This window comes from Gorilla gorilla, chromosome 5, assembly GCF_029281585.2.
Source record: "Gorilla gorilla gorilla isolate KB3781 chromosome 5, NHGRI_mGorGor1-v2.1_pri, whole genome shotgun sequence".
NCBI lineage: Eukaryota > Metazoa > Chordata > Mammalia > Primates > Hominidae > Gorilla > Gorilla gorilla.
The window spans coordinates 133,962,071-133,984,764 of NC_073229.2; the positions used below are offsets into that span (position 1 = coordinate 133,962,071).

Genomic DNA, 22,694 nt, shown 5'->3' on the forward strand with positions numbered 1-22,694 from the left:
TAACTTGCTATAAGTTAAACAGGTGTTTTGTGAAATCTTAAATAAACAGAACTATGTTCAAATCATACTACTTCTCAGTTTTTTACCTTGAGCAAATGACTTAACTGCTGTGTTGTTGAGTTTCCTCATCTGCAAAAGGGAATAATAGCACCTACTTTGTAGGACAGTGATGAGACTCAAATGAAATAATGTACACAAAGTGCTTAGAGTAGTGTCTAGAATACATTCTAAAATAGTTGTGATCACCATCATCATCCTCTTCATATTCATCATTATTGCCTGCTTGTTGGGACCAAACAAAGCAAAGGGTTGTGACCAGAAGAGGCTCCCTGATGCCATATGCTCGGTTGAGTTCCTTCCATAAAATGGGTCACTGTGGGCGGGGCATGGTAGCTCACGCCTGTAATCCTAGCACTTTGAGAAGTTGAGATGGGTGGATCACCTGAGGTCAGGAGTTCGAGACCAGCCTGGCCAACATCATGAAACCCGGTGGCCACTTAAAATACAAAAATTAGCCGGGCATGGTGGTGCATGCCTGTAATTCCAGATACTCAGGAGGTGGAGACAGGAGAATTGTTTGAACCCGGGAGGCGGAGGTTGCAGTGAACCGAGATTGCACCACTGCACTCCAGCTTGGGTGACAGAGACTCCATCTCCAAAAAAAAAAAAAAAAAAAAAATGAGTCACTGTGGAAATTCAGTGAGGTAGTATATGTGAGGCATCTAGATCAATGTCTGGCATACACTTGACATTTAGTAAATGTTCTCTTTTTCTTAGATCAATTTTATCAGTTTGATCAATTAATTGTTTATTTGAATAGGTATTGATTGCCTAACTTCTCTGTGTCTCACATCTGCAGGTTCTTAATTGATGGCTCACAGTAATTACTATCAGTAATGGCTCATAGTAATTACTATTACAGTAATAAAGCAAAAGCCTTTTAGAGAGTAGTGGCTGTGAGGATTTTGAGAATGGGATGGATCTGGAAAATAATCTTAAGTGGTGAAATGGACAGAACTTGGATCCTGACTCAGAGAGTGGGGAACAAGAGGGTGTTATTAAGGATGACCCTTAGGTTTTTTGGTTTGTGTAACAGTTTTGATTGATTCATGCATTCATTTGCCTACTTATTCAACACATAGGTATTGAATATGTCTGTGTTAGGACCATTTAAAGCTGCCATTCACTGAGGTTAGGAGCACTGCAAGAGGACCTGGTTTGCCTTTAATGTAGCATCAAAGTGGAGAAGTTTAGGAGACAGTTGGATCAACCAATCTGGAACGCAGAAGAGAACCTGGGCTGGGGATGTAAATGCTCATGAGTAATAATGAAAGTCAAGGATAAGTTAAGGATAAGACTACCTAGGAAGTCAGACTACAGTGAGAACAGTCTGCAGCTGATCTTGGCAGGGATCTGGGTCTAATGGCTGAGACAGAGACATAGAAAAACCTGCAAGGGAAACAGAGATGGCTAATCAGAGAAGTGGAAAGAACCCCAGACCATATTTTATCACAGCCTTCAAAAATGCTGTTTATCCTTCTTTCTCTCCCCAACACTATTTTTTCTTTTTTTCCTCTTTTTTTTTGTTTGGCATATAAGCCCCTATTAATTTAGAGACCACTTTGTTTTGTTATAACTATTTAGCGTATGGAACTATGGGCTCTCAAATGAATTGAAATAGCTATGGCCAAGGAAGGAAACTATTTAAATGTGCTAGTAAAATAAGAGACTCTATTAACCAAATTGTATTATACAAAGTGATTATTCCACTAAAATAATATGATACAACTTAGGAGGAGATGATGAAATGAACATAGCATACAAAATAAAAACAAAACATTTCCCCCCTGTTTTCTTAACATTATTTCTGATTTGATCTGTAATTGATCTTACAGTTACTACTTGCGCATTCTTTTTCTTAAAATATTTAGTATTTGCCTGTGAGTCCTAGCACAGATGAAAACCATGTGGATCTAGAATTCTTTAACCTTTTCCACTTAATTAGTAAAGAATCTGTCATAATGGTGTTTTTACACAGCATCTTCAGCAAGATAACAAAGAGCTTGGTAGCTCAGCATTACGTTGTCATGGCAACTGCCCAAGAATGTTTTTGGTGTTTTTGGGAGGTGTGTGTGTGCACGCACGTGTGCACAGGGACGTGCTTTAAATTGAAACTGTAGTCAGGTTCTTAAAATGTCGACTATTCATTTTTAGATTTCTAAAGCTATGCCCAAACCAAGAGAAATTACATTTATATGGGATTCTTGAAATTCTCCTCTTGCTATGTTTTATTTTCTGGTATATTTAAGAGTCATAATAAGTTCAAGTTCATACACATATGCATCTACCCATCTCTGGATAGTTCATAATCTTACTCAGTTTTTCTTGAAATCATGAAGAAACCATTTTTTTCTTTTCTAAATATGAGATATTTATAACACCAAATGTAAAAAATATTGACAGTAAATAATTGGCAAGAAGCCAGTGGAACAGGGGCTCTTGAAATGAGCGTGCAGAGACATGGATGGGCAGCTGGACACTTTCAACCACGGTCTTGCAGGACTTTGCTTAGAAGTGGATGTTAAACCCCAAACTGGTCAATGTCTGTACTGTCAGCCCAGGCACCCTAAGCTGTAGTTTGTGTGAGTGGGGCCCCTCCCTGTGAGTCATAACCACTCTCTGAGTGTAGGGGTGGTGATCAGGGAGAAAGGGCATCAGCCAACATTGACCGAACACACTGTGTGATGGGCACTGTTCTGTGTACCATAGCCTGTTCTAAGTTCTCACAATAACCCTATAAAGTAGATCTTATTATCATCTCCATTTTACAGATGGGGAAACTGAGGCACAGAGAAGTTCTGTAACTTGCCCAAGGTCATACAGCTAGCAAGTAGAGGAACCAGGATTTAAACCCACACAGGATGGCTCCAGAGCCCATGATCTCCATCACTAAGCTATCAATGCCCGTTGTTGCCAGCTGCTTTCCAATCACTGGGGTAGCAATGCTGGATTATTAGCATTAACAGACCTCATTTTGGGCATCTGACATGACCTGGATTTTTAGACACCTCTATATTCAGAAATATTCAGAAATTCTAATATTTCTGCTCTGTTGATCTTGAGTTTTAAAAAATACTTAAGGAGAACATACCTTTATTCTTTCCTCAGTACCTAGCATACTGTCCCTAATGTAGACACACTTAAGTTTCCTGGGCAAGCATACTTTGCTTGACTGATTTGGTAACATGGCATGGAGGTTGTTTAGCCACCACTGGAACAGTGTTGCTGATATTATTATAATCTTACAAGGTTATACATTTTTAGAGGGCAACCCATCTTTGTGTCTCTAGAACAGTAACTTAAATTGAGTGCTCAGTAAATATTTACTGAAATGCACTGACTCTCATCCCCCATCACACCCATGACCATCAGGGCCTGGCTGAGGCCCCATGAGCATCCCTAGAATGCTCCGTCCATGTCCCACTGGTTTTCAAGGGGGCATCCTTGAACACTTTTTAGTTCTTTCTCTATTGTGTTTTTTCCTTATAAACCCTTTGCCCCTCCTGTTTTTTTGTTCCCCTGCTGCCTTCTGAGAGAGAGAAAAAAAATAAGCACACCAAGTTGTTAGCATTTTTTCCCCTTTAGTCTGCCTCTACTGCATCTGTGACCAAATGCCAGGTGAGAAGGACCGGAGTGGCAGGACTTGCTGTGCCTGGCAGGCAGGTGCTGTGGGGCCAGGCAGTGATTCACTATATTCGTGCAAGACCACCACGTTCTCATTTTACACTCCTACCAGTTCTTGAGAGATTTTAACTAAGCCAATCAGTGGTAGGTTAAAAAGGCATGAACACATATCATTAGTGCTTGCTTTTCTATGGTTCACCTATTCTAGGAATATGTCTCATTTAAAAATCACCTCTAAGAAATGGTTCAAAATATAATACAGTTTGTATAAATACCGTGTATTTTAGGATTCTTCCAGCGCAGGATAAGCTGACATGTAATGCAGGGTAAATTAGTGTGCTTGGCCAGGTGTGGTGGCTCACACCTGTAATCCCAGCACTTTGGGAGGCTGAGGCGGGTGGATCACCTGAGGTTAGAAGTTCGAGACCAGCCTGACCAGTATGGTGAAACCCCATCTCTACTAAAAATACAAAAATTAGCCGGGCATGGTGGCAGGTGCCTATAATCCCAGCTACTCGGGAGGCTGAGGCTGGAGAATTGCTTGAACCCGGGAGGTGGAGGTTCCAGTGAGCCGAGATCGTGACACTGTACTCCAGCCTGGGCTACAGAGCGAGAATCCATCTCAAAAAAATAATAATAATAAGTGCGCTTACAGTTTTAGGACCATACGGTTGCATTTATCCCCTAAGAATCTCTCATAAAAAGTGGTATTCATTCAAGACTGGGTGAATGCCCCTCGGTTTGGGCTTCTACCAGGGGAAGTGTTTTACAGATCAGAGCATGCTGTTACACAGAATTAGAGCACTTCTTCACACTGATGAGATGGGCATGACACAATGGCCATGATTAACTCAACTTCATTTACTTTTCATGATGTTAATTTTCAATGACACATTCTTCACATACAAGTCACACCCAGGACCTCCCACCTCCATTGATTTCATCTGGAACTTTGTAGATACTGCTGTGGTCTCTGTGCAGCAAGCTGAATAAGTATTTCTGCCTTAATGGATAATTCTTGTTATCTTTTCCAAACACCTGGAATACAGTCTTCAAACATTTAAGGATTAGAGCAGCTTGGAGGCAGTGATCAATGATTAATCAGCTAATTCCCTCCACAGGCGGAGATAATAAGTGATAAGAGCTCCTCAGCCCAAGGAAACTGGGATGTGACCTCTCCTCTCACTCCAGAAATTACCAAGATAGGCTTTCTTCCTCTTTCGTCCTGACATTTACTTTCTTTTCTCTTTTCCTTTACCCATCTCTGACTTTTTCCAGATATCTTTTCTATTTCTAATTACCTCTTTCTCCCCTCCCCATTTATTTTTGCCTTCCTTTCGCTTTTCTTCTTTCCCCCTCACTGTCCTTTCTGTATTCCCTCCAGGGTATTTATAGCTCTAAAAAAATACAGTAATTACTCCCAAACACAAGTTCCTGCCATACATATTCTAGGTCAGTGTTTTTCGGACAATTCTGAAAATTAGTTGTGAAATTAATTTAGTAGGCCTATGCAGTGAAATGAAATAGCACTGAACTGAATACAATATAAAGTATGACCACAAGGCACATATTATGAATAAGTCTTGTTTCATGAAACTTGTGTTTCTGTGCAAAAGTTTAGCATGTGTGTACCAGTTTGCCATGCAACATGTATTTCTTACTGTGAGTGACTTCACCATTTGGATTTATATGAATGCATCTCTTCTGGATCCACAAGAATTAGAAAACTTAGCTCTGTTCCTGGCATCTAGGCACTTATTGTTTGTTGAATGAATGAAAGACATGTGAATGACTCCTGTTGGGGATAATTAGAAAAAGAGAAGAGGAGTAAGTGGTTTCTGTGATACATCCATAGTGGATAAAATAAATGCAGGCCTTTATTTCCAGTGAATTGGGAGCTGGGATAAGCATGTGAGGGAAGAAAATAGTAAGAAGCTCCCAGCTGAAAGTCAAAATGAAAAAGCCTTTTTTTTTTTTTTTTTTTTTTTTTTACAATTTAACATATTGCCCGTTTTATTTTGGTGAGTACAAAGCATACCACGAACGAGAGCTTTCGTGGGCTCATGTCAGAGCTTAGGTACCCCCTTCACATGGGGAGATGGTCCTGTTGCACCACTTTTGGAAAACCATACATAATTCTGTGTGTTTAATCCAAGGGACAGGTAGAAACAAGATCAGGAAGAGATGCTAAGGGAGAGAGTATTGCCTTTATCCTAAAAGCCCTGTTCTAATCAGGGGAGCGATAGGCTTACATTTGCGTTTTGGAAAGGTCACTCTGGAAGTAGTGTGGAGAGTGGATTAGAGGCAGGGCGATAAACAACGTATCTGTTGGAAACATCAGGACAAGAAAGTGATTGGAGTCTGCTGTTGGCAGTTGAAATAGAGATGGGGTATTCTTTTACAAAGGTAGAATCTGTAAGTCTTCTCAAAACTTGTTAGTGGATTGGGTTTCAGGAATATTTGAGAGGCCAGGGGTTTTATAGCTTGGTTGACCAGCTATAGTGGCAAGTTGCCAGGATAGCAAATATACAAGGGCAAGTTTGGGGGCTAAGGTGGTGAGTTTCAGACAATAATGGGAAACCTAAGATGATATGTCTGGGCCTCAAGTGGTTTTAGATTAGAGAGATTCAATAATTTGGATTTTCTCGGCTCTTGATTTAAAAAGCAAGTAAGTTAAATTTCTTTTTTCTTTTTTTTTTTTATTATACTTTAAGTTCTAGGGTACATGTGCACAATGTGCAGGTTTGTTACATATGTATACATGTGCCATGTTGGTGTGCTGCACCCATTAACTCGTCATTTAACATTAGGTATATCTCCTAATGCTATCCTTCCCCCCTCCCCCCACCCCACCACAGACCCTGGTGTGTGAAGTTCCCCTTCCTGTGTCCAAGTGTTCTCGTTGTTCCATTCCCACCTATGAGTGAGAACATGCTGTGTTTGATAGTTCATGTCCTTTGTAGGGACATGGATGAAGCTGGAAACCATCATTTTCAGCAAACTATCGCAAGTTAAATTTCTTTAACTTTCTCTAAACTAAAGGGGCCCAAGTTAAATAGATTATTTATATGTGGTTTAAACATTTTCTAAGGATTCTTGTCAGATTAAAGGGAAAACATTCTTTAATGACTGCTAGAGATGAAGACTTTATGGTTTTTAATGTATTTTTGTCTCATAAGACACTCTTACCTTTTACATGAGCAAGCAGGTTAATTTGGGGGAGCAGATTTGGATATCTGATGTGGTCATATAAGGGGTATTACTCATTGGTTTTCCTTGCTCTGTATACAAGAACCACATTTTTTAGTGGTTTAACCTTTATTATTTTGTTAGTTTACCAAATTATCATCAGTTTTGTGTATGGAAGGTGAGTGGGAGGATGTGGGGCAGATGGAGTGATTATTGAGCCTTGTGCTGTGTCACCGTGGCTTCCTGACAACCATTCCTTTTGTACAATGAAGATGAGCGTCCAGGTATGATGTATTTATAGCCCTTGTCTTCTCTGAGCATATACTAGAAGTCTTTTCAGTTAAGATAAACTTTTGGCTGAAATACAAGAAAACACATTTCAATTTTATATTTAAATATAGTCACACTGCCCTTTGCATGTTACTCAGAACCTTAAACAAACTTCATAAAGTCCAAATTGTGTTTAAAATTTACCAACAGATCTTTTAGTATTATATAAGCAATTTTCCACGTTAAGTATTTTAATATTATTACTTATTTTCCTTAGGGCCTTATGAAGAAATTTGAGAAATCATACTCTGGAAATCAATTGCATTCTATTTTCATAATTAAAGATCTGCTCATATTTTATAAACATCTTTCTGCTGTCCCTCCCAATTTTATGGGAACAGGAAGTGCTTGTAAATGGAACCCACTATGTGGTATTGTTAATCTAAAACTAATATAAAGAGACTTTGAGTTCTTGAGAGCAAGGCCCATCTGTCTTTGTATCCCCAGTCCGTGCCGTGATACTAATAACATTAAATTATGAATGAGGAATATTTGGCATTCAACAATTTTACCTCTTTTAGGAATTTTATGCAGTAATTATGAGGGAGAGATGCAAGGGTTAACAAATTGGAGCAAATGGCAAGGCAAATGATAAATATTTGTAAGTTTTTACTTTACTATGGTTTATTTTCAGTTTTAGGTGTAGCAGTTCAGAGTTCTGAGCAGAATCCCTTGATATTCCCAACTGACAAACTACTCCTGTCCTTATTAGTTGAGTTACACATTGTGTTAGAAGGACAGGCTACAAGGGACCATGGTTTTCTGATTTTTAGATTCCCTACTGCTATCAAATGTCTGAAGCTCTTAATGAGAGAATTTCCTCCCATAGGTAATTAGCTCTTGAAGTCCCTTGATCAACATAACTGGAGAAGAACCATGATTTCCTGATTTGCATTTGCCTATTGTTTCCAAATACATGAAGCTCTAAAAGAGGATTTGCTTTGTTTTTATATTTAACTTACTTTTAGAATCCTATGATTTTAGAAAACTGTTGTGGTTTGATCTTACTTGGAAACAGTAGAAATTTTCATATTCTTAAAAATCTTGCCTCTCAAACTCACTTTCTGTTAACTTGCAAAAAACTCTTTATAAGATGGTTTTACATCCATTACTAAAGGGTTACAGTTTCTATTCCGTATGTGTGATGTCACCAAAATCCTAATTAAATCCTGAAATGTCTGAATAAAATGTATCCTGTCCTTATTCAGAAGAGAAAAGTAATTGAGACTATCTTGACTTTCTTAACGATTTTGTTTTACTTTTTATGTTAAAAATGTATTAATGTCAAAATAAAATCAATTCATGCTTTTTAAGCATTGTATATCAGAGAAATGTATTAGTTTTTTTTACAATAAAACTTTTAGGCTTATTTCAAAATATAAATAACTAAATTGGTAGCTCATTTATTATGTGACTTGAAAATACAAAAGTAAATTTAATAGAGTTAGTGTGCTCAAATACATTTATTTTTGATAATAGAATAGAGCTAGGAAAATCGTTCTGATAATCTCAGAAGCTTCAGTAAATGTTTAACAGATAGAAAAAGAACAAAAAGTGTAATTTTAGATGTCTTTTTGACAGCTCTACATAAAATTATATTGAAGCTTCTTAGGCCCAGTAACTTTGTTTTGCACACGCTTATCTGTTCGTTATTATTCCTATTGGCCTAAAGATTTTGCTTTTACTTGTTTTAAACAGTTTTAACTCTTCTTAGACTTTGTCATGCTATAACAGAATCAGTTACTGGTTTGTTTATAAATCATGTAGGTGATTTAATTTAGTTTATTGTTTATTAGGTTTATTGTTCAACCTTTAATTTTATTTTTGTTTATCTGGAACCTTGGATATGTTTCCCTGCAGACCCATAATAAGAAACTCAATCGGTGTAATCTGAATTATTCACATACTTATTTATTCCCAAAGACCCTCTATAATGACTTCTAGAGATACAAAGGGATAATCAGACTTGTGTGGAGAGGTGCAAGATGGCATTTTCAGGATGCCCCATAATGTGCACACGTGTGTGCACACACGAGTGTGTGTGTGTGCATGTGCTTGTGTAGTGTATTAAGACTATGAAATCTGAGAACTGGAAGATGATTAGGGATCATCTGATTCCATCCTCTGATTTTATAAGGAGTCCTGGAGAGGGTCAGTAGTTCATTCAGGTTACTTTTTTTTTTTTTAATTATATTTTTAAGTTCTGGGATACATGTACAGAATGCATAGGTTTGTTACATAGGTATACATGTGCCATGGTGGTTTGCTGCACCCATCAACCCATCATCTACATTAGGTATTTCTCTTAATGCTATCCCTCCCCTAGTCCCCCAACCCCCAACAGGCCCTCCCTGTGTCTGTGTGTTCTCATTGTTCAACTCCCACTTCTGAGTGAGAACATGCAGTGTTTGGTTTTCTGTTCCTGTGTTAGTTGCTGAGAATGACTGTTTCCAGCATCATCCATGTCCCTGCAAAGGACATGAACTCATCCTTTTTATGGCTGCGTAGTATTCCACGGTGTATTTGTGCCACATTTTCTTTATCCAGTCTATCATTGATAGGCATTTGGTTTGGTTCCAAGTCTTTGCTATTGTGAATAATGTCACAATAAACATATGTGTGCATGTGTCTTTATAGTAGAATGATTTATAATCCTTTGGGTACATACCCAATAATGGGATTGCTGGATCAAATGGCATTTCTGGTTCTAGATTCTTGAGGAATCGTCACACTGTCTTCCACAATGGTTGAACTAATTTACACTCCCACCAACAGTGTAAAAGTGTTTCTATTTCTCCACATCTTCTCCAGCATCTGTTGTTTCCTGACTTTTAAATGATCACCATTCTAACTGGCATGAGATGGTATCTTATTGTGGTTTTTATTTGTATTTCTCTAATGACCAGTGATGATGAGCTTTTTTAATATATATTTGTTGGCTGCATAAATGTGTTCTTTTGAGAAGTGTCTGTTCATATCCTTCTCCCACTTTTTGACAGGTTTGTTTGTTTGTTTCTTGTAAATTTGTTTAAGTTCCTTGTAGATTCTGGATATTAGATCTTTGTCAGATGGATAGATTGCAAAACTTTTCTCCCATTCTGTAGGTTGCCTGTTCACTCTGATGATAGTTTCTTTTACTGTGCAGAAGCTCTTTAGTTGAATTACACCCCATTTGTCTATTTTGGCTTTTGTTGCCATTGCTTTTAGTGTTTTAGTCCTGAAGTGTTTGCCCATGCCTATGTTCTGAATGGTATTGCCTAGGTTTTCTTCTAGGGTTTTTATGGTTTTAGGTCTTATGTTTAAGTATTTAATCCATCTGGAGTTAATTTTTGTATAAGGTGTAAGGAAGGGGTCCAGTTTCAGTTTTCTACATATGGCTAGCCAGTTTTCCCAACACCATTTATTAAATAGGGAATCCTTTCCCCATTGCTTGTTTTGTCAGATTTGTCAAAGATCAGCTGATTGTAGATTTGTGATGTTATTTCTGAGGCCTCTGTTCTGAACAGAGCAGATCAGAGTTACTTTTAAGTAGTAAAGCTGGCACTCAAATTCATTTCTTTGGGACTCAAACAGAAAGTCCAATAACACAATCTGCTGAGCCAGGCACCTGGAATTTACCCAACCTGGGCACCTACTGGGTTCAGCTAAAAGTGGAGGAGCACCCACAGGAAGCATGGAAAGTAGCAAATATCCATGTGAGCAAATGGCTAGCAGCTGTCACCAAAAGAAGAAGAGGGAAAAGATAGAAAACATAAAGCAAGGGTCCTCAAAAAGTGGTCTGCAAAACCCTCAAAATGTGGTCTGTAGGCCCTGGTTCCAAGACCCTTTCACTGGGTCTGTGATAGCAAGGCAGTGGCACCAAAGTATATTGGTGATCATTATTTTCTTCACTCCTACACACTCACAGCAAAAAAAAAAAAAAAAAGAAAAAGAAAAAAGAAAAAGAGAGAAGAAAGAAAAAAATGCCAGTTTTATTAAGTCATGACAAAGCAGTAAAAATTATTAAATATCAACACTTGAATGCATGTATTTTTAGTATTCTTTGTGACAAAATGGAAAATATGCATAAGGCACTTCTTGCATGTCATAATACTTGTATTTCAAAGTACTATGGTTGTCTTGAGGAAAAGGACTTGTGTGGTGATTGTCTAAGTTGTGAGCTAACTCATTGCTTTTTTTTTGTGAGCTAACTGCTTTTTTCACCAAACACCAATTGAAATAATGACAGACAGACAAACTGTGTTTCTTTGGGCTTGGATATTTGACAGACACTTTTTCAAAAATGAACAAAGTAAGCCTGTCACTTCAAGAAAAACAATTTACAGTGTTTGTTACCAATGACAGAGTAGATCTTTTAAGTGAAAATTAGAATTTTTGAACACGTATATCTACCACCATGAACAATACTTAAGATTGTTTTATGAGATCAGTAGCAGTCTTAACAAATGTGATTTTTTGGATGTATAATCAGATATGTTACCATTTAGAAGATCTTCATATCTGGGTGAACCAGTATTTTCCAAATGATCAATATATGCTGTTAAAAACTCATGCATGGGTAAAAAGCATTCATTCCAAGTGTGACATGCATCAATGGATAAGAGAGTATGAGAAGTTCATTGATATAGTTTCAGTTCTACATTGCAACTAACCTTTAAGAAACTTGTCAAATTTTGTTGTAGTATCAAATAAAAATATTTGAAGGCTTATTTGGAAGGCTATTAAAATACTGCTTCCTTTTCCAACCACTTATCTCTGTGAGGCCATATTTTCTTCATATATGCCAACCAAAGCAATGTATCACGACAGATTCTGCAGAAGCAGATTTGAGAATCCAGTTGTCTTCTATTAAGCCAGATATAGAAAAGATTCGCAAGCTGTGAAACATTGCTTCTTTTGCCACTAATTTTTTTGTTTTAAAAATTGTTATTTTTCATTAAGAAGTTGTTTATGCTATCGTGTGTTGGGTTTGTTATTTTAATAATTATTTTTAAACTTCTGTCTTAATGTCTTATATGGTAAATATCACTAGATATAACCCATATTAACCAAAGCTAATTGGGGTCTTCAGTAATGCTTTTAAGAGTGTGAAGGGATTCTGAGACTGAAAAGTTTGAGAACTTGTTCGCATAGGGTATTTGATTATTTATGTCAATATGCATTACTAAGGCAACCAGGGACGTTATTATGTTACAGCCTTGCTCAGTATTTGCCAGCAGGATGATATCTGTGACTGGTTGAAGAAATCTTATTTTCTATGATTTATGATTTTTTAAGGAATTCAGGAAGCACATGTTCTCTTTTTAAAGGGTTCTATCAAAAACTGTCTGAACTTCTTAGGATGCTTTCAGTTCCAAATAACAGAACCTCTAACTCAACTGGTTTAAACAGTAAGATAATTTATTATCTTACTTCCCTGAAAGATTGCAGATGGGCAAGCTCCAGAGCTGGTGGATTCAGGGGCTTCGTGTGATCATGAAATGCCCAGGTTTTTCCATCTCTCTGCTGCCCCATTGTCAGTATTGCCCCATCCTCCGACCGGTAGGAAGATGGCCACAGCAGTTCCAGGTGCCACAGTCAGACACAGTAGTGCCCAGGGCAGAAGGGAAACACTCCCTCTGTGTCTCCTCCTTAGGGGCAAGGAGTCCCAGAACCTGCTCAGCAAATTTCTCATGTCAAATGGCCAGGATTGGGTCACATGCTAATCCCTAAGTATGTTACTGCCAGGCTATGTATGGGCTGATGGTGATTGGCTCAGAATACTCATTCAGGGTGCATGGATGTAGAGAAGTTGATCACAGTGACTTAGTTATTAAAAACAAAATCCTTTGTACTTTTCCAGTTAACTGGAAATTCATTTGCACAGGTGCCCAAAAAGAGAGGTAGCATGAATCTGTGGAAAGAATTCTAGGCCAGAGAATCAGGCACCCTGGGATCTGATCCCATTCCTTCCGCTGCTGAGCTGTGAGTCCTTGCCTGTCCAGGTCGTGGCTGCCTTGCTGGTGCTTGGGCTAGAGCATTAGTTCTGGGATTGTCTGGTTCATTGGTTCATTTAATCCCTTGCTCACTCCTTCATTCAGTAATAATTGAGTGCTCACTCAGTTGTTTAAGTCACGTGAAGGGTACAAATCAGCACTAAAATGCTGCCTGTTTAGCCACGACAGACATTCTTCCTCCTGTGCTGCATACGCATTCAAAGCCCAGTGGGAATTAAGATCCAAACTGTTTGTTCACTCATGGAATACTCATGCAATAAATTGTTTAGTGCCCTCAGCAAAGAGTCCTTGCCACAAAGCTTACTAGTGAGCAGTCCAAGTTTTCCCTCATCTTATTAAATATAAAATTTGTTTAGAAATGAAAACAGAAAAATACATTCTGAAAAAGGTAAGTCTTTGTCCCAGGAAAGATGCTTGTGGGCCTAGCTGTCTATAGTTGTCCCAGTTCCCTCAGTATCAGAGAGTATGAGGCAGAGAACCAGGCTGGTCAGAGAACAGAAAGACAGCTGTGAGAAATGAGACCACATTCTCGGAATATCCAAGGACACTCTTGTGTTGTAGTTCCCAGATAAGATGCTTAGAAAGGTTTTATTTTTTTAAAACCAAGCTGGTAAAATTTCACAGACCTTTCTCATGTGCAGTGTTGGTTAATTTTTCATGTCACATGCAGTGCTGAGATAACTGGGAGTATTTATCTCAGAGAAGAGAATTAGGAATCATGTGATCATTCCCTCAAGTAATATTCGAATCACTGTCAAGTGAAGCAGAGCTTTTTGAGTTGCTTCAGGGACCAATAAGTGAAACATATAGGGAGGAAGATTTAGGGTTGCTGAAGAGGACATCTTTCTAGCAACCAGAGCTATCGACAATGACCTGTAAACATTCCATGATTGAAAGTCCTGGGTATCCATTACTCGAGTACTCAAGCAGAGGCAGATGACCTTCTGTCAGCAATGTGATGGAGAGCATCTTCATTTGGTTTGAGGTTGGACAAGGTGATTGGAATAAAGGTCATTTAAAGATTCTATAATTATTATCATAGCCACAAGTCATCTAATAGTTGGAATCATTAACAGCTTGAAACAGAACGTAGGTGATTCATTTATTCACCAAATACCTAAGCACCTACTATGTGTCAGGCACTGTTCTAGTCACTGGGGACATAGTAGAAAACAAGACTGACAAGATTCCCCAGGGCCCTTCTGTTTTAGAGTAGGCAGACTGGTATTGACCTAATAAATGTATAAGTAAGACAGTTTCATATTAGGGTAAATACCCTGAAGAACACAAAGCAGGGGAATGCGAGAGAGTGCTTGGAGCAGGTACAGGTCAGGAGCTGTTTTAAATTAGGCTTAGAGGAAAGTTTTCTCTGAGGAGTTAATGTTTAAGCTGAGAACTTAATGAAAAAGAGCAGTCTACATGAGATGACTGGGGAAGAGTGTTTGAAGCAGAGAGAACATACACAAAAGACCAGGGCAGGAATAAACTTGGCATGTTTGAGAAGCAAGCTGATATGGTTAGGCTTTGTGTCCCCACTCAAATCTCATCTTGAATTATAATCCCCATGTGTCAAGGGAGAGACCAGGTGGAGGTAATTGAATCACAGGGATGGTTTTTCCCCATGCTGTTCTCGTGATAGTGAGTGAGTTCTCTTGAGATGGTTTTATAAGGAGCTCTTCCCTTTTGCTTGTCACTTCTCCTTCCTGCCACCTTGTGAAGAAGGTGCCTTGCTTCCCCTTTTCCATGATTGTAAATTTCCTGAGGCCTCCCTAGCCATGCTGAACTGTGAGTCAAGCAAACCCCTTTTCTCTGTAAATCAGCCAGTCTCAGGCAGTTCTTTATAGCAGTGTAAAAATGGACTAATATGCAAGCTGAAGCCCGGGTCAAAGGCACAGAGGCATGTGCTGTGGGATGGAGTGAGGCATATAGGTAGGGGCCAGATCTCAGGGAACCTCTCACAGGAGCTTAGCTGTTACTCTGAACTCATCCAGAAGGTTTTAAGTAGAGAGCTGCATCTCTGATTTACATCTCTAAAAGATGACCATGGGTGCTTTCTGAATTGTAGTGGACAAGGATATAAGCAAAGAGAGAAATAGGAGGAAACTCAAGAGGAGTTGGTTTCATGGGAGCCAAGAGAAGAAAGTGTTTCAAGAAGGAAAATGGGCAGCAGTGTTGAATACAGAAAAATGATTATTGGTTTAGGCAACAGGAAGGTTATTAATGATCCTGATGAGAGCGTTTCTGTGGGTGGTAGCCTTGCAAGCCCACTTGGAATGAATTTAGGAAAAAATGGCAAGTAAGAGGGCATCAGGAGTAGAAGCCATTCTTTCAAAAAATGTTACTATAAAGGGGTGCAGAGGAATAGGACAGTATCTGGAGGGGAATATGAACTTGAGGAACGATCGTTCCTCAGACAGGAGTTACACAGCAGATTCTCTGTATGCTGATGGCAGAGACAGATGCTGGGCACTGGACAGGGTGAATAACTGCAGGAGAGAGATCCTTGAAAAGGCACTGAATCATTTTGTATTCTTATGTAAATCTAGAATTTCATTATCTTTGGTGTTGATTAGTTTGTTGTAATTTTCTCATATTAAATGGAACCATATGAAATCACCAATATTTACACTTTTTACCTATAAAAATAGCAGTTTAATATAATTCTACCTAATATTTTAACCTAGACAATTTTATATTTATAGGTCCTTTTAATTTATATACATTTTAAATTGGGAATCTCAAGCTTATCTAAAAGTTACCGTTATAAAACAGAGACCATTCCCTCCCCACTGCCAATCATTTGAGAGTGAGTTTCAGGCCTGATATCCTCTCTCTCTCTACCACTTTTGTGGGTATTTTTATATATAAGAATATTCTCCTAGAAAATCACAATACAATCAGGAAAGTCGGGAAATTAACCTCAGTACACTGCAACTTTCTAATCCTCGAACCCATTCAAGTTTTTGCCAGTACTCCCTAAAATGTCCTTAATTGCAAAGGGATCCAGTCCAGCATCTGATGTTGCATTTAGTTGTCAAGTCTCTTTAGCCTTTTTCATTCTGGTACACTTCTCCACTCTTCCTTGATTTTTATGACCTTGACACGTTGAAGAATGCAGGCCAGTTATTTTATAGAATAGGCATTGATTTGGGTTTGTTATGATTATCTTCAGCTTATGAATCAGGGGATAACAGTGTGGTAGCTCACCTTCAAGTTGGCCCCACCTCCTGTTATTCATATCCTCTTGTAATCTCCTCCCACATTGTACCGGGATTGGTCTTTGTGACCACGAGCATACAGCAGAAGTGATTAGGTTGTGAAAGTTATCTCTTGGATCACTTGCTCCAGGAAACTAGCTTCCATGTTGTGAGCAGCCATATGGATAGGCCCATAAGGAACTGATGTGTCCAGCCAACAACTAGTGAGAAATTGGAGCCTGTCAACCAAGTGAGTAAACTTGGAAGAGGATTCTCCAGCCTCCGTTAAGCCTTGAGTTGACAGTAGCTGTAACCAACAGATTGACTGCAACCTCCTGGGACACCTGGAACCAGAACCACTAAACTAAGCCCCTCTCAGATCCCTGACCTCCAGAAACTGTGACATAATAAATGTTGGCTTAAGGTACATCACAAATACAGACAGGAATATCACAAAAGTGATGGTGAGTTCTTTTTATTGCATCCTACCATGGGCACACAAATTCAGTCTGTGCCATTACTGATGATGTTTATTTATTTATTTAAAGACAGTCTCGCTCTGTAGCCCAGGCTGGAGTGCAGTAGTATGATCACAGAACCTTGACCTGCCCGGCTCAAGCGATCCTCCCACCTCAACTTCCCAACTAGCTGGGCCCACAGGCACATGCCACCACACCCAGCTAATTTTTTAATTTTTTTTTTAGAGATGGGAGTCTCACTATATTGCCCAGGCTGATTTTGAACTCCCAGACTCAAGTGACCCTCCTGCCTCAGCCTCCCAAAGTGCTGGGATTATAGGCTTGAGCCACCGTGCCTGGCCTAATGATTTTTTTTTTATCCTTTGAGTAAGCAATGTCATCTGAGCTTTTCTACTGTGAAGTTACTTGTTTTTTTCTTGTAATTAATAAATATTTTATGGAAGGTACTTTGAAATTAAAAATCCTTCATCACATTTCCATTTTTTTCATTGTTTTTCTTACTATGAGATCCTAACGTCCTGTGTATTCAGTGGGATATACTTTGTTACTGACATTATTTGTTGTGAAGCTCAGAGTGTTCCAAATTTCACCAGAGTCTCCTCAGCCTGGCTCCTGTGTTCTTTGGATATGTCCTCATCAGCCTTTGAATACTTCTTTGATTTCTGGCACAAGATGTTCTAGGCTCATCATGTCCTTTGTCTGTCCCAGCCCTGAAATCATTTCTCTGAGGCTCCCTGATTATTTTTAGTGGAAAATGACATTAAAGCCAAGATCTGAGCATTAGGTATACCTGTTGCAATTGGAGGGTCACTGCCCCCAGGCCCACTCAAAAAACATTCACAAATTTATGTGTACATGTACATATATGTGTAAATGTATATATAAGTATATACATGCATATCTATTTTATATATTATATCAAATATTTTTATAAATGAAATATAGCTAAATATATATTTAAATCCATAAGTTCATACTGATTCTTCTAACTGTAGGGTATCCAGGGTTTATTCTAGCCTTCTCCAACAGTTAGGAAACTGGACTCCCATTACCCTTGTTATGTTTATTTGATTTATTCCCCCATACGTAACCAGTTGGCCATCACCACTGCATCCACCCCTTCCCCGACATGAACGCCCTTCCTTCAGGCTCTGACTCCACTCATGGAGACACCCACCCACAGGGATGCCCTCCTCCTCTCCTTGGGCTCCAGGCCACCCTTCCATATGGACTCCCATGCCTGCCTCTCCCTGCTTGGGCTCTGACATATTCCTCCGGCTGCGTCCACATGCATGCCCTCCTCTCCCCATCTAGGTTCTCACTCCCTACACTGGATCTGTCCTCTGGAGGGATGGCCTTCTCTTGCCTGGGCTCTAACTCCCCACTCCAGGCTGCCGGCTCCCCCCCACTCCCGCCCGTTAATGAGAGTGCCCTCCTCATGCTGCTTGGTACCACCATCCCCCAGACTGTCACAGGCTGCCTCTCCATGCAGATTATACCCATCTGAGGGCTCTAGGACTGGCCTGTGCAGTGGAGAAGGGGAAGAGCACGGCTTTATGATCACATAAAGGCCATCGGCACTGAAAGGGACATTGTGCTCCCCAACAGCTGAATTTTTCATTTTTTCTGTTGTAGTGGGTTCCAGTTTTCCAGTTACACTGGCATATTTTAGGAAGCTTGTTGAAATACAAATTCCAAAGCAAGCAAACAAAAAAAAAACAACAATAAAAACAGGGAGCAACCAGAGTGTTCCTAGAGCATGTTTAGATTATGGGGGGGCACTCAGTTTTCATTTTTGACTTTTGACTACTGTTTAAATTTTCCACATTTATACTTTTATTTATATTAATAATACTAACAGATTATAGGCCATGTTTTCTTTATAATTGCCAGTATTAAAAATAATTAGCATTATTATTTTTTAAAAGATAAAAAAATACAGAATCCAAGGCCCCATTGCTAGAGATTCTAATCCAGTACACTCAGGCCAAAGCCTGGAAATCTGTGCTTTGTACAATTCTCCATTTGAATGTAACAATAAGCCAGGATGGGGAGCTGCTCCACTGGATCCTTCACAGGAATGTCCTCAGTAGCCGATGGAACATCCACTGGGCAGAGCACCCCTGACTTCATCCGTCTGCAACCTCAGGACACTTAGGTCTTGTTTTGGAGGCTCATGATCCTACTGATACCTTCTTCCAAAAAACAGTTTTCTGTGATTCTTAGGAAAACTCTGAAAAGATGCAGGTTAAGCGTCCCTCCAAACTATCAACATCATCAAAAACAAGTAAAGCCTGAGACTCACTGCCCAGAGGAGCCTAAGGAGACGTGATGACTAAATGAAATGTGTCCCAAATGGGATCCAGGGACAGTAAAAGGACGTTAGGTAAAAACCAAGTATGGACTGTAGGTAATAATCACGTATCACTATCAGGTCATGAAGTATAGCAAATGTACCGTACTAATGGAAGAAGGTGTTAATAAGACAGGAAATTGTATCCTGCACAGACCCAGTGCTATGTGGGATACCCAGTCCTTGTTGCCTGTGGCTCACAGCCAAGCCCTCTCTCATTAAACAACATGGAATATGTAGGAACTCTCTGTCCTCTGCACAATAATTCTGTAAATCTAAAGTGGTTCTAAAATTAAAAGTTTATTAGAAAGAAGATGGAAGTCACAAGAAATGTAGTGATGTGACATGACAAAGTCAATGGTAGCTCTTTATAAATAACCAGAAAAAGATGAGACTATCAGAACGCACATGAAGAACCTAAGTAGGGTGTCATCACCTCCATGTGGGAGATAAGACACACGCCATTCCTGCAATCCATTGGTCTGAGTTTCCAGGATTGACAGCAGGAGTGGCTACCGCTGCTTCTGTTCTAGGAAATGTGAGGACAGAAGGGACTGATTCCTCCAAAAGGTCGCTGTATAAATGTCTGATGGATGACCAGTTGTGCAGAGGAAGCATCTGGCCCTGCATCCAGGCAGGGAGAAAGGATGACTCTGGTAGGAGCACTTACGTTCTTTGCCCTTTGAGAACAGCTGTTGTGTGCTTGATGTGCCACCTGTCCTTTGTTGGCAGAAAAGCCCTTTCAGAGCAGACCCAGTACTGTGCAGGAGAACCAGTCCATGTTGCCTGTGGCTCAGAGCCAAGCCCTCTCTCATTAAACAACAGCCGAAATGTTTGAGTTAGAGCCTACAAACAGTGCAGCCGAATATTGGTGGATGCTTCCCGAGTGTTTGTGATAATAAACACAGCTGAAACAGGGAAAAACTGCACTTCTTTTTATACTAAGGTAGACAATATGTCCAGCAAATGGGAGGGAAATTGTACTGTTTATAAATTGCATTCTGAATTGGAAGCATTTTACCTATTTCAGGTCAGAAAATCATCAAGCTTTATTTCTCTAAAGCCAAAAGTTATTTTTAAAATACAAATAACCTTTTTATTTTACAGCTCTCAGAGAGTGTGTAAAAAAAAAAAAAAAGAGTATAATTCTACCATACCTGGACCAACATGAAATATCAATGGCAAAGGCTAAAACATAAAAAGTGCTACCGTTGCCACTCATATATGTGCGTATGGCAGACTGTCCTTTCTCTCTCCTTGAGGAGCAAACATACATGTGCTCAGCTGCTGAAAGGGTCCACTCTCTGCCAGAACCATCTAGGAACACAAGTCTCCTGGGGGCCTGGGAGCTTGCTCCTGGTTAAAATAAGAGGGCTGGTGCTGGATTTCTTTACCTGTTAGCTTGGCTGTGTTGGCCAGGGTTCAGCTGCAGAAAGCATAATCTGCTCTAAGTAAATTAAATAGAAAGTGATTTATTATAGGATTTTAGGTAGCTTTCAGGATCGCTGGAGAGCTGAAGAAGTAGACCCTAGACCAAACTTCCGCAAATGACTCCCAAAACCATATGGCAAACCATCAGAGGAGCTGCTGTGTCTGCCTTCATCAGAAAGCTATCACAGCAGCTGCTGGCTCCAAAACCAGCCACCTCAGCTATACAGTTGTCCCCCTTTATCCACAGTTTCTCTTTCTGCAGTTTCAGTTACCTGAAGTACAGAACAGTAAGACATTTTGAGAGATGGAGACCCTATTCACATAACTTTTTTTTTTTTTTTTTTAAGACAGAGTTTCGCTCTTGTTGCCCAGGTTGGAGTGCAATGGCGCGATCTTGGCTTACCACAACCTCCACCTGTTGTGGTGTTAGTATTCCCTACTTCATTGATTTCTACTAAATCTTCCTTAAAAAGCCATTGAGTCCCTACCATACGCCAAGGAAAAAGAGCAAAAAGTCTGTACAGCCTCAGCAAAAGTTGCTCCCGCTCACATGAGGGAGACAGATGGGGGCACAGACATAGGTGTGCACAAGGCTATGGGAACAGAGGAGAGGGGCATGCCCTACCTATGCATCAGGCAGGGCTTCCAGGCAGGTACTGGTCCAACTCTGTCCTCCAGGCAGAGAAAAAAACCAGCCCTGAGTGGACTGGGGAGGTCATTCCAGCAGCTTGTTAATAGTAAACCTGCTTCTTCAATCTAGCGACTGTCAAATGCTTCTGAGACCACAGCTCACATGAGAATAGATGGTATACCATCTCCTATTAGCTGCAATAAAAGTATATCTGATAAGTAGTCATTTAAAACATTTCTCTAACTCTTCTTGTACCTCTACTGCTATGTAGGCAACACCTGATTAGCCACATGCAGATGAACCATGAGATTAAGAGTGTTACCACCTCACCCGCACCCCCCCAAGTCTCCCATCACTCAGATAGCCAGTCCATCTGAACATCTGCAGTATGCGTTGTCTCTGAAGGGAACAGGTCCAGCAAGAGTAGACGTGGGAGTTGAGCTGGGAAAGAGCTTCTCTGAGAGCAGCCCTGGGTAAGGAGGGGTGGTGTGGCAGTGCCGATCTCCAGAACAAGGAAAATGGAGCCCTGCAGCTGACAGTATGGCAAATGTAGGGCTCAGTTTGAGGGATGGGTGAAAAATACACTTTTAAAAATAGAGCCTGGTCGGTTCTGGAAGAAGGCAGCAGCAGCAGCATCATTTTAAAATCTCTCTGAATCCTCACACAAAAAAACAGAACAACTGGTTAGCAAAACCAGGCACCTACAGACAACACTTACCTCAAAACTATGCGATACAGTATCCCCACACACCCCCAAATCTAAAGAGGATGTGGAGGTAAACCCCCCACAGCCATAAGACCTGCATGATAGCAGTGTGTGTGCAAGAGGAAGAAGCAGGAGGAAACAGTGGGGCATCTGAGAGGCCTGAGAATAGGAGAACCCCAAAATAGCTCACAGGTAGTCGCCAGAAATCATTGAAGCTGAAACAGAAGGGGTTCACCCAATTCAATACCAGGGGAGTGCAAGGGATTTTTGGTGAGTTCTGAAAGGGGCTGAGGCCGTCTGGGCCACATACACTCTTGAACCCAAACGGCCAAAGCTCCCTGCCTGGACATGGCAGGAGAGATTGCTGATAGTGGCATTAAAATTGAGCAGGACAATGGAGATTGAAGGAAGGAGAAAGCCCAGACAACACTGAGGAAGGGGAGCAGAGAGGAAACCTCAGAGAGCAAGCTGTGGCAGTTTTCAGCACTTCACTGAAACAACCAAAGAGAGTTCTGTGAAGTTAAGTAAATCCTGAGCAACATCTTCTTACAGCTCTGCAAAACTAATTTTGCACAATAAGCAACAGAAAAGTATCAAGGGCCAATCTCATCATAGAATTATAAAGAACAGAGCAAAATAACATTCCTACAGACAACGAAATCATGCCAGAAAGACAAGTTAATAAAAGAGGTTAAAAC

At 40.0% G+C, this 22,694-nt stretch overlaps 1 protein-coding gene across 3 annotated transcripts in view; it reads left to right on the forward strand.

The window, feature by feature from the left end:
- The window catches only part of FIG4 (FIG4 phosphoinositide 5-phosphatase), a 132,470-nt gene that overhangs the window by 105,857 nt on the left and 3,919 nt on the right, over positions 1–22,694 (forward strand). The gene's annotated exons all lie outside the window — the stretch shown is intronic.